The sequence below is a fragment of the Tympanuchus pallidicinctus genome, unplaced genomic scaffold, assembly GCF_026119805.1.
Source record: "Tympanuchus pallidicinctus isolate F22 unplaced genomic scaffold, pur_lepc_1.0 scaffold7, whole genome shotgun sequence".
NCBI lineage: Eukaryota > Metazoa > Chordata > Aves > Galliformes > Phasianidae > Tympanuchus > Tympanuchus pallidicinctus.
In genome coordinates, this window is record NW_026294791.1 from 17321608 (window position 1) to 17331011 (window position 9404).

At 40.7% G+C, this 9404-nt stretch overlaps 1 protein-coding gene across 1 annotated transcript in view; it reads right to left on the reverse strand.

Annotated features, from left to right (window-relative positions):
* Positions 1-9404, reverse strand: part of LOC128072690 (translation initiation factor IF-2-like) — a 33661-nt gene that overhangs the window by 22900 nt on the left and 1357 nt on the right. The window lies entirely within an intron of this gene.

Genomic DNA, 9404 nt, shown 5'->3' on the forward strand with positions numbered 1-9404 from the left:
ACTTTAAAAAAGATGCCCAGTATTACCTCAAAGTACAATCTTATCAGAAGTGTTTGAGCCCACAGACGTGGTAAAATAGGAAGAAATTTATCTAAAAAACAAAAATCTATGCTTTTGGTGGAATAGGAAGAATTCCTTTCAAAATTTGTTTCAAGACCTCAAGATCAGACTAAAGACCTATAACCACCTAGACCACATTTCCTTTTCCTTTAACCACTGTTTATTTGATATACATATCGTATATCAGGTAGGAGAGTTCACAAGCCAGCCCCTTCTTCTTTCTGGAAACAGTTGATCACTGCCCTCACTATGCCCAAATTTTCACATTTTGTAGCTCATCTTGCAATGATTTCTTATTTTAAGGTCTGTGGACACATTCCTGTGAGGCAACTTCCATTTTCTACCGAAGTCAATATCATCAGCTCCGGAGGACAGAATAAAGTATTTTCTTACTCTTTAGGTCTCAGCTGCTGAACAGTGCTCCTATGCACTTCCTAGTAGGTTGTTTCTGTGAGCGCTTACTTAAGGCTGGTAATTTTATCATGCTCAACATCCAGGATAAGGTCTAGTTCTGCTTGATGCTTGTTGCTTTTTCAGTTCACCTTATTCCTATGCTTCTTTACCTATTTCACATAGATCTATTTGCTGTCAGACTTTTTTTGCAATCTTTATTTTATTCAGTTCATTTATTTTTATTATATAGCCATTTGTCCAGTTAAGAATTTTTTTCTACAATGCTTCCTTTTTTTTTTTGTTTTGTTTTGTTTTGGATATTAACTCTATATAGCTTTCAAACTTCTCAGTAAGAAAGTTTCAGATATTTCTAAGCTGTCTAGGTGGATTTAATCTTCCAAATCCATCTGAAATCCTCAGCTACAGACCTACTGGTCTTAATCCTATCATTTAACTTTATCTGAATCACAAAAAATACATTCCTAAATCAGTTCATCTACAGTATCTTCATTACTTACGTGAAATATTAAAGTTGGCCTCTAATTAGAAGAGTGCGAAAAAAAAACAAACAACCCACAACACCCAGAACAGCAAAGTCAGTCAGCTATTTCCAGCAGAAATAAATAGTAATATTTATTTCTAGAAATTATGTCTTATTTCTTATTTAGAAATAAACAAACACTAATAGTATTATTAGTGTTTGTTCTCCCAGCTACCCTGAAGAAGTTAAGTACTCCCACGTGTAAGGCTGCCCAACCATTTGGTCACAACTGCTGGTCGCATTTAATGCTTTAACCACGCATAAAACATTAAAACATGGAGTGCTTTAAAAAGATTCCTTTTGGTAACTAAATCCAATCCAAGAATATCCTACAGATTCACAAGATTAGTAGAATTTTACTAGCCATCCTTCTCTGATTTTGAAGTGCTTTTCATTCAAACAGAATAGCTACACTAGTTACTCTTTAACCTTTACTAGTTACACTAGTTACTCTTTAACTGTAAAATTAACATGCTATCCTTTGATTGCTACGTCCCATTCATATGGGGATCTGTTTTCCCTCTCTCTTTTTCCAATCCTTCTAACACTCTGCATTTTGCTGCTCCAGCTCATCATATTTGCATAAAAACATTTAAATTACTCTGTCCTGATCATAAACAAATTTTATCCAGATTACTCAAAATCCTTCTGCTGGTTACAGAACCTAACTACAGCCTGAAGCACAGACCTGGCTTGTGCAAGCACTTGTCTCCCCAAACACCCAACACTGCCCTCCCAGACATACAATGGCTCCTTCTGCTCATCTGCAGAGATGCCACATGCACTGGTGGCACTTATCACTCGTGGGTGCACCCATCAGTGCAGGAATGACAGAACAAGGAATCCATCCATGGAAACTGCAGGAGCTGGATTATACTGGCCTCCCCAACCAGTGCTATCCATGCCATTCTCTTCTCTTCTTGCTCTCCAAGCTTCCATGTGCAGTTAGCTCCTTCAGCACTGGAATACATCTGAACTCATCTTTTTGTTTACTAGAGGTAGGTTTGGCAGTTCAAAAAGCTGTCTTAACTCCCATTTCTCAGTTTCAGGCTCATTTTACCAATTATGTCAATCTCAATCTCCAAAGGCAGTTTACCAATGCTATTTCCTTACTTTCAGCTTCCTTACTATGAAGCAGTATATTTCATTATTTACCTTTTGATCAATCCTGAGATTATTTGTATCCATTCCTCTCAAATGTCAGTTACCTAAAAATTGTCTGATTCATTTTTAAGTGGGCATAATTTTGTTTTAAAGCTATTCACATTTCAGGCCATACTTTTACTGGTGACTCATTCCTTCAGTTTCTGTACTGAACTGTATATTACCTGCTTTTCCATACTACAAAAATAATGAGAAGGAATGCTTTATTCAATAGATCATACTTTCTTAATAGGACGAGTACCCAAAGGATTATTCAGACTTTTTCAGCTGGATTTAAATTAATGGCTATCATCCTTGTTTTGGCTATCTCCTTTCTCCTCCTTTCCCCGCATCTATAGGCAGATGTTTGCATTCAGGTGTGCAGGTAAATCCAAGGATAAAGGCAAAAGGCATTCACATATCAGTCGCATGTTCCCAAGGGAACCTCAGGCCAATTTCTTCATTGCTTTATGATTAAATTTGCATTGGTTCTACTATAGCATAGGAATCTTGTCAGAGGTTGTTCTTAAATCCTAAGAAGGCACAGAGATGGCTAAAGAGATTTGTTCCAATCTATCTGATAGCTCTTATCAAGCAGAGAAGATAGCTGAATGCCAGGATGGCCTTCTAGTGCTCCAGCATGATACCAAAACCAGCTTGAGTTGCCTTATCCTCATCCTCAGATAGAAACCATGGGGCTTACTAAGAATTACAGGAGATACTTTGGTGGAGCAGGAACCAAATGGAAGTCTTCTATATTTCACATAACTCCTTCTGGCAGACACAATGGCTTTCTTAAGCACAGAGGTGCAAATTCAGGTGAAGACACTTCTCAGCTATTATAACCCAATAAAAAGTCGAAGCAATTCCCAGCTGATTTACAAACTGACAAGTTTACCTGTGATTGTTTTCCTATGCTTGGCCACTGAGTGCTGTATCAGCAGAGCTTGCTTATCAGTTCAAGAGAAGCCAGAACATATAAAGTGGAGCTCTCCACTAAGCAAACCCAGAAGTCTTTAGAAACCCCCTTAGAAACATATAAGGAAAATGAACCCTTTCCACCAATTGTTCTCTGCTCATTGCTGTGCTTAATAAATATCTGTTTTCCTCATGTATGTCACGCAAGAACAAGAACAGTTACTGGCCTTAAATTCTAGCCTGCTTCATATACAAAATAGAAATGTGAAATTTGGTAGTACAAATCATTAAGTCAATTTAAATAGGAATTCCTTCAGAACATCTAATCAACTCCTGTAGCACATTTGGCCACAGGCTGCAGTCTAGTAGATATTCACTTGCTGTCTTATGTGATAGCATCCAGAAAAAAAAACACATATTGTCTGTTTTGGATTTAGAAGTTCAGTGAAGTCAAACAAAAAACATGCAGCTTTAATTTACAGATAAGGAAAGCACAATGATACACCTACGGAAAGAACTGACCTCTCTAGCTCTACCTCTTCCTTCCTCTTCCCACAGCACCCATCCAGCAAATGCTTCTCAGAAAGGTGAATACAGAAGAGACCTTTCATACGTGTACAAGTTCATCCAACATAGCAGGGATTTAACTCATAGGAGCTGAGAGGTACACCCACTCTTCCCTGCAATTTCGTCTTGCTTAAGAGCTTTTACTTTTTCTATCTGTGGAAAATAAGTGGCAATGCTGCAGAACTACAGAGCTGGCTGCAGCCCACCAGAACATAGTACTTTGGCACTGCAGTCCATCCACAAGTTTCACTGAAAACACATGTTCTCTTGCAAATCTACTGGGTCAACATCTCAAATGCTCTGCCACTACATCATCCCTAAGTGCAAAATCAGTTGAAGAAAAATATGCATCTAATTCCATTATTTCCCCTGTAAGAAACAGGCAAATCTGGCCCTTCACATCTATGGGGCCCAGTCAAAAACTGCTGACATCTAATAAATCAGAGCAAGCTGCAGAAAGCATATGACTGCTTGCACCACTACCATAAATTGCATCTATTGAAACATTTCCTTTCTGATCTGGTCTACAGCTCTTGCAGCTGCAGTCTGACCACGCTGTCCAAAGTCACACTGAATTCTGGATGATGTCTTGGCATAAAACCTTGACATTTAACTTGTTTCCTCGGCTACTCTTTTCTAGCATTTGGCACCGGTGCCTCTCAGTACTTGACAGAAAGTCTCCCAAATTCTTCACAGTAAAACCACCATGCTGAGAGGAAATAAAATGAAAGAATTTTCTTCATGCGGCTACAAAATTAGTGAAGCCTTCTTTTCTGTTTTCTTGTGTGCTCTGCTACATCTCAATATATGGCATTCCCCCCCCAGATACATCACGTGCCTCAGCTAATCCTAAGCAACACACACAGGGAGTAGCTGGTCTTTGTACTTCATTTGTTCTGACACTTCTCTGTCCACAAGGACCAACTGATATTTTTAAAGCATGAAGCTATTTTGGCAAACTTAAATACAAAATAAGGGAATTACGGTAGAACAGTTGCCTACTATGCTACTGGTTTCATGTTTTCCTGGTGAGGGATTGAGCTGGAACATAAGAAATATTCTTACATGTACAAATCTGTCTTGGCTCAGTTTTGGAGTTAGGTATATCTTTTAATGGCATTAAAACAACGTTGAGCTATTTAACAACATTACTGCAAACCTTGCAAGGAGAGAAATTATATTCTGGTGGACCAACTGCCAAGTTATCATGCAAGAGCTTTTCCACATCTTAATATTTGGTGAGAAAACTTCTAAAATGTTGCAAACACAACTGTTTCCATTCTAGGGTCTACGCTGGGCAAGGTCAGCATTATAAAGTACTCTAATATTACCCCATTACATGTTTTATTTATTCCCACGCCTGCTTCTCCAACATTCTCTAACTGTATCGACTCAGACATACTTGTTTTGGTCACTTCTGTAACTTTCTGGTAGTCAGATTTTCAAAATAACTTCAACTATTAACTGGCTTGTATCATTTCTTTACAAGGAATAAGTAACAAACTGACACTGCCTTTACCTTGCAGGCTGCAAAAAGATGTAAATAAAAGAAACCCCACTCTTCATAAATGGCAAAAAAGGTAAATAAACTAAATAAACCAGAATTTACACCTGAAGACACTTCAGTTTCCCTGGCAGGCTGTAATTGTTTACTTAATCTGGATATCGATTGTAGTTAGACTGCTGGCTCACTTCTTTCGGCTGCAATTTTCATTTTGGCAGTCTCACACATATGCTTTAAAATTCCTCTCTGTGGCTGCATTGCTTGCATTCTTTCCTCTCGGCCACAATCCACCATCCAGAACTATACTTTCTCCTCTGCATTAATAGTTTTTTACATTTTCCGATCTCCGTAGAACAAAAAGGGACATACTTTACCAAGAATGACCCTGAGACACTGCCCTTTACAATAACACAGCACCCAGGATTTAGCTGCCCAAGCACAAGCAAATTGTGCCCATAGAAGGCTGAGAAGCTTCCCCGGCTGCAGCAGCAGGGTGCATTGCCATGGGTGCCTGTGCACCTCGGGGCCCCTGGCAACAGCTGGTGGCTGCACTGCTACCCAGCTCTTGGCTGACTGTGCCAGACGGTGAGGCCAGTACAGGCAGTGAATTCTCCACCTATTTCTAGCCAAAAAGACTTCTGTAGCAGATTGCCAGCATTCCGTCAGGCCTACTGGCCCCGTGACACAACACCCAGATCAATTTGCTCAGCCCATTTCCACGCCAAGAGATTCTTGCCACAGATCACACAGGCTTGCAGAGCACTTGCAGAGCATGTGGACTGCACTGCAACAGCTCAGATATTTCATTCTTCAACTTCAGTTACAAGCAGACATCTGTAAATGTGTAACATTCCTATCAGTTGCTGTCATTTATTTCCAGTTATTTAGCAGACAGGACCACACCTGGTCAAACAGGCAATACAGAGGCCCAGTGTTAATCTCCTTCCTTCTACCAAAAGTTCAGAGCTCCCAAACTCGACATCAGGAAAAGTAAGATAAGAACTTCAATACATTTATCAAATTAATCTGATAAACCTTCAGAGGTATGTTAAGTATTAATATATTTCTTGGATACTTTCAGACTCAGAGGCACTCCAATATTTCACGCCATAAAATATAGATTGCTAAACACACTATTCATCAAAAATGAGAAGAACAGCAATTATTTGGAAAAATGAAACTATTCCTTCAACAGAAGAGATAATGCTACATCAGAACAGACTGACTCTGACAGCAGTTCAAAGTATTACCAAAAAAATCAATGCTTTCACATCCAATGAAGCTCAGCAACTGTTTTTAGATGTGGTAAAAAAATTACAAAACCCAATAATGCTTTACCTGGAATATTTTTATGTCTAAAATTTGGCAGAGTCACATAACTTAAAAGTATAGCAAGTCTCTAGGTATCGATCAGGGCTTTGTGCATCTACAATGTCATAAAACTGATCTGCAACTATAAAAAAAGATAACATGATTATGAGAACACTACACTGTAATTTCCTTTGGGTAGTCAGAAAACAAAGACCGTTTGATGGTCTCTGAAATAAACAAGCCTGGCATTCACCCACCAACAGAAGCATTTTACAATACATCGATAAAAGTACCTCCTATTCTTAGCATAGTAGCAACAACAAGAAGGCAATAGAAGAGCAAGAGTTACCTTTCAGCCTCAGCACAGCACGCAGTTGGAAAGCAAAGCCACGCACATCTTACCCAAGAGCTTTAACACTCTGACTCTGCCACCAGTTCAGGCACGGCACACAAAGAGTTAACCTGATTTTGAGTCATTATATGGAGCTTACAGTAAAGCCTGCTCTAATAAAGAGTATGATAGGAAGGTCAGCCCTTAATTCACCATCAAACTATCTTCTGGGTGTAAACGTAATGACTTCTGCTTATACGTTAGATAACCCTGACAAGAATACTACTTGACAATGCATTTTAGATCTGGAAAACTGTTCTCATTTGTGCCAAGGTGTTGGATGTCAGCAGATTCACTAATATGCTTATTATTTGCACTTCAGTGGTGGAACAGTGTAAAACACTGTGAGCCCTCCGCACCCCCCACTGCCTGGCTAGGGAGGACAGGAAATCAAACAGGATTTAATCCCATCCATATCACTGTGCATTTGGTGAAACTCGACAAGTCAACATTAAGTATTCAAAGTGGTATTGTGCCCTAAAGGGATCACATGCAGCCTGCACATGAGAGCAAAGGAACAGCTCGGTTCTGCTTCGGTGTTTGTAAATTTAATTTGTTCAGGAAAAAGCAACTCTGGAAGGGATTACTAGCGAGGATCAACACTCTTAGCAAGGAAAAAGGGGACATGCAAGCAATGCAACACTGACAATTTTGTAATACAAAACAGCTTTTCAGGCTTAACTGTATAAATAAAAGTTGGAGGCAACTGCAGCACAGCCCCTGCACATGCGAGTGCTGCACCCAGTGTTCCCCAGGAGGAGGGCCTGGAACACTTCACAGAAGTTCACAGCAACTGAACAGTTACTTAGAAAACACCACATTTTACATCGTATAACATTTCCTTGCCAAAATATTTCTAAGTATGGTCTCAGTGCAATAGCTAGTGTGGCAGTAACATTCACGGCATGAAGACTTCTGACGTATTGATCTTTATTACCAAGACCCAACTCAGGGAAGAATATCTGTAGTTACACATGCACATCCCCGGCACACACGTGCACACAGAAACCCAAGATCTACAGCAATGGACTTTTGAAATAGCGCAAGAGAAACCTGTGAATAGCTTCTGCTAGGTGTAACTGTGTTTGTGCTCCCACAGTGTCTCAAATATTCAGCTGTTTACAGTTATCTCTGCTCCTATGCCAGAAAATTGGTGACGAATTCCTGAGTCTGTAAAGAGCTCTGTTTGCTAAATCCTGCAGGGCAGAGAAATGCTGGTAGCTGGGCCTTGTTGGGGAAGAGAGGATGTCCCGAAGCCACAGCTGGCTTCCCTGTGCCCTCCCATCAGTTAGGCACAGCTGGGGTAGGCATGGGACAGGCAGGTGCCAGTGAGGATAGGAAAGTTTCCTGCTGTGTTCCAGCACAGCTTCTGGTGATGACTGAAATTCCAAGGGACTCTTATATGCCAATTTTTCCCAGAGCAAAGGACAATGAATACCTTTTTTGCACAGACTGGTACCTCAAATATAAAGCACAGAAAGCAAAGCACCACCGCTGAGCAATCTAAAAATACATCTTGTTAAGCTTGATTAATGAGATAATAAAAAACTATAAAAAGAAAAAAAAATCCAATTAAAGTATATTCTCCAACAGAAATAAAGAACCCAAGAGAATGGTAAAACTTTGAAAAATTAGTATGAGAGAGATGACAGCCTTAGTATTCAAGACTGCAGTAGATCAGTTTTATACTTTTTTTGACTGCTGTCCCTTATTTATCATCCCTAACGCGTGCTGTCTGCATTTCTGGTCCTTGCTAAGTTTCCTTTTATTCCATTACTGCCTCACGAGTATAACACCTGAATTTAAATACAAACACATAAAAAACATGGCATTTTACAGGCTGCGGGTGCTTCATTCAGAAACACGGCATGTCTCTGGCACTTAAAAACAGAGGAATAAAAACAAACCCAGAGAGGGCACAATGCTCATCCATCACCTCTGCGGATCAGCAGTCAGAAGACTGCCCCCCTCTTACTGCCGAAGTACGAAGAACCGATTAGAAAGGGAAGTAACCTCGCGATACCGGTTTCCAATCAGCAGCTGGTACACGAGGACAGCCGGAGGCCGGGAAGGAGCAGCACGGACTGCAGGAGACAGGCGGGCAGGCGGTGGGAGCGCGGCCGCACCGCACAGAGCCGGGCGGAGCACAGCTGTAGCTCCCCCTGGTGGCGGCCGCCTGCGAGCGCGCAGCTCTCCGCGGGGCTCTACCGGCAGCACGCTGAGCTCCGGCTGATGTTTGTTCTCTTTTTTTTTTTTCCCCTTCAGACATCAAAGTGTCTTGCTATACATTAAATACATATGCATACCCTCTTTCTCCTTAGCACGGTTCAGTGAATATTCAGTGTTCATTTTCCCTCTATTTAAATCTGTAGCTCAACACTCCATTGAGAAGCCCGACATCAATGTCCTCACCAACTGCTCCGGGTGTTACACAAATGAGTGGCTTTGGAAAGACCTTCACTTCATTATGGTTTTTGCCCTTTCTAATTTGACAGATTGAGAACCAAGGGGCAGTACACTGTACAGCCTGCCTGCTGGAGGACCTGCAAAGGAATTCACAGCACTTTAGGCTGAGC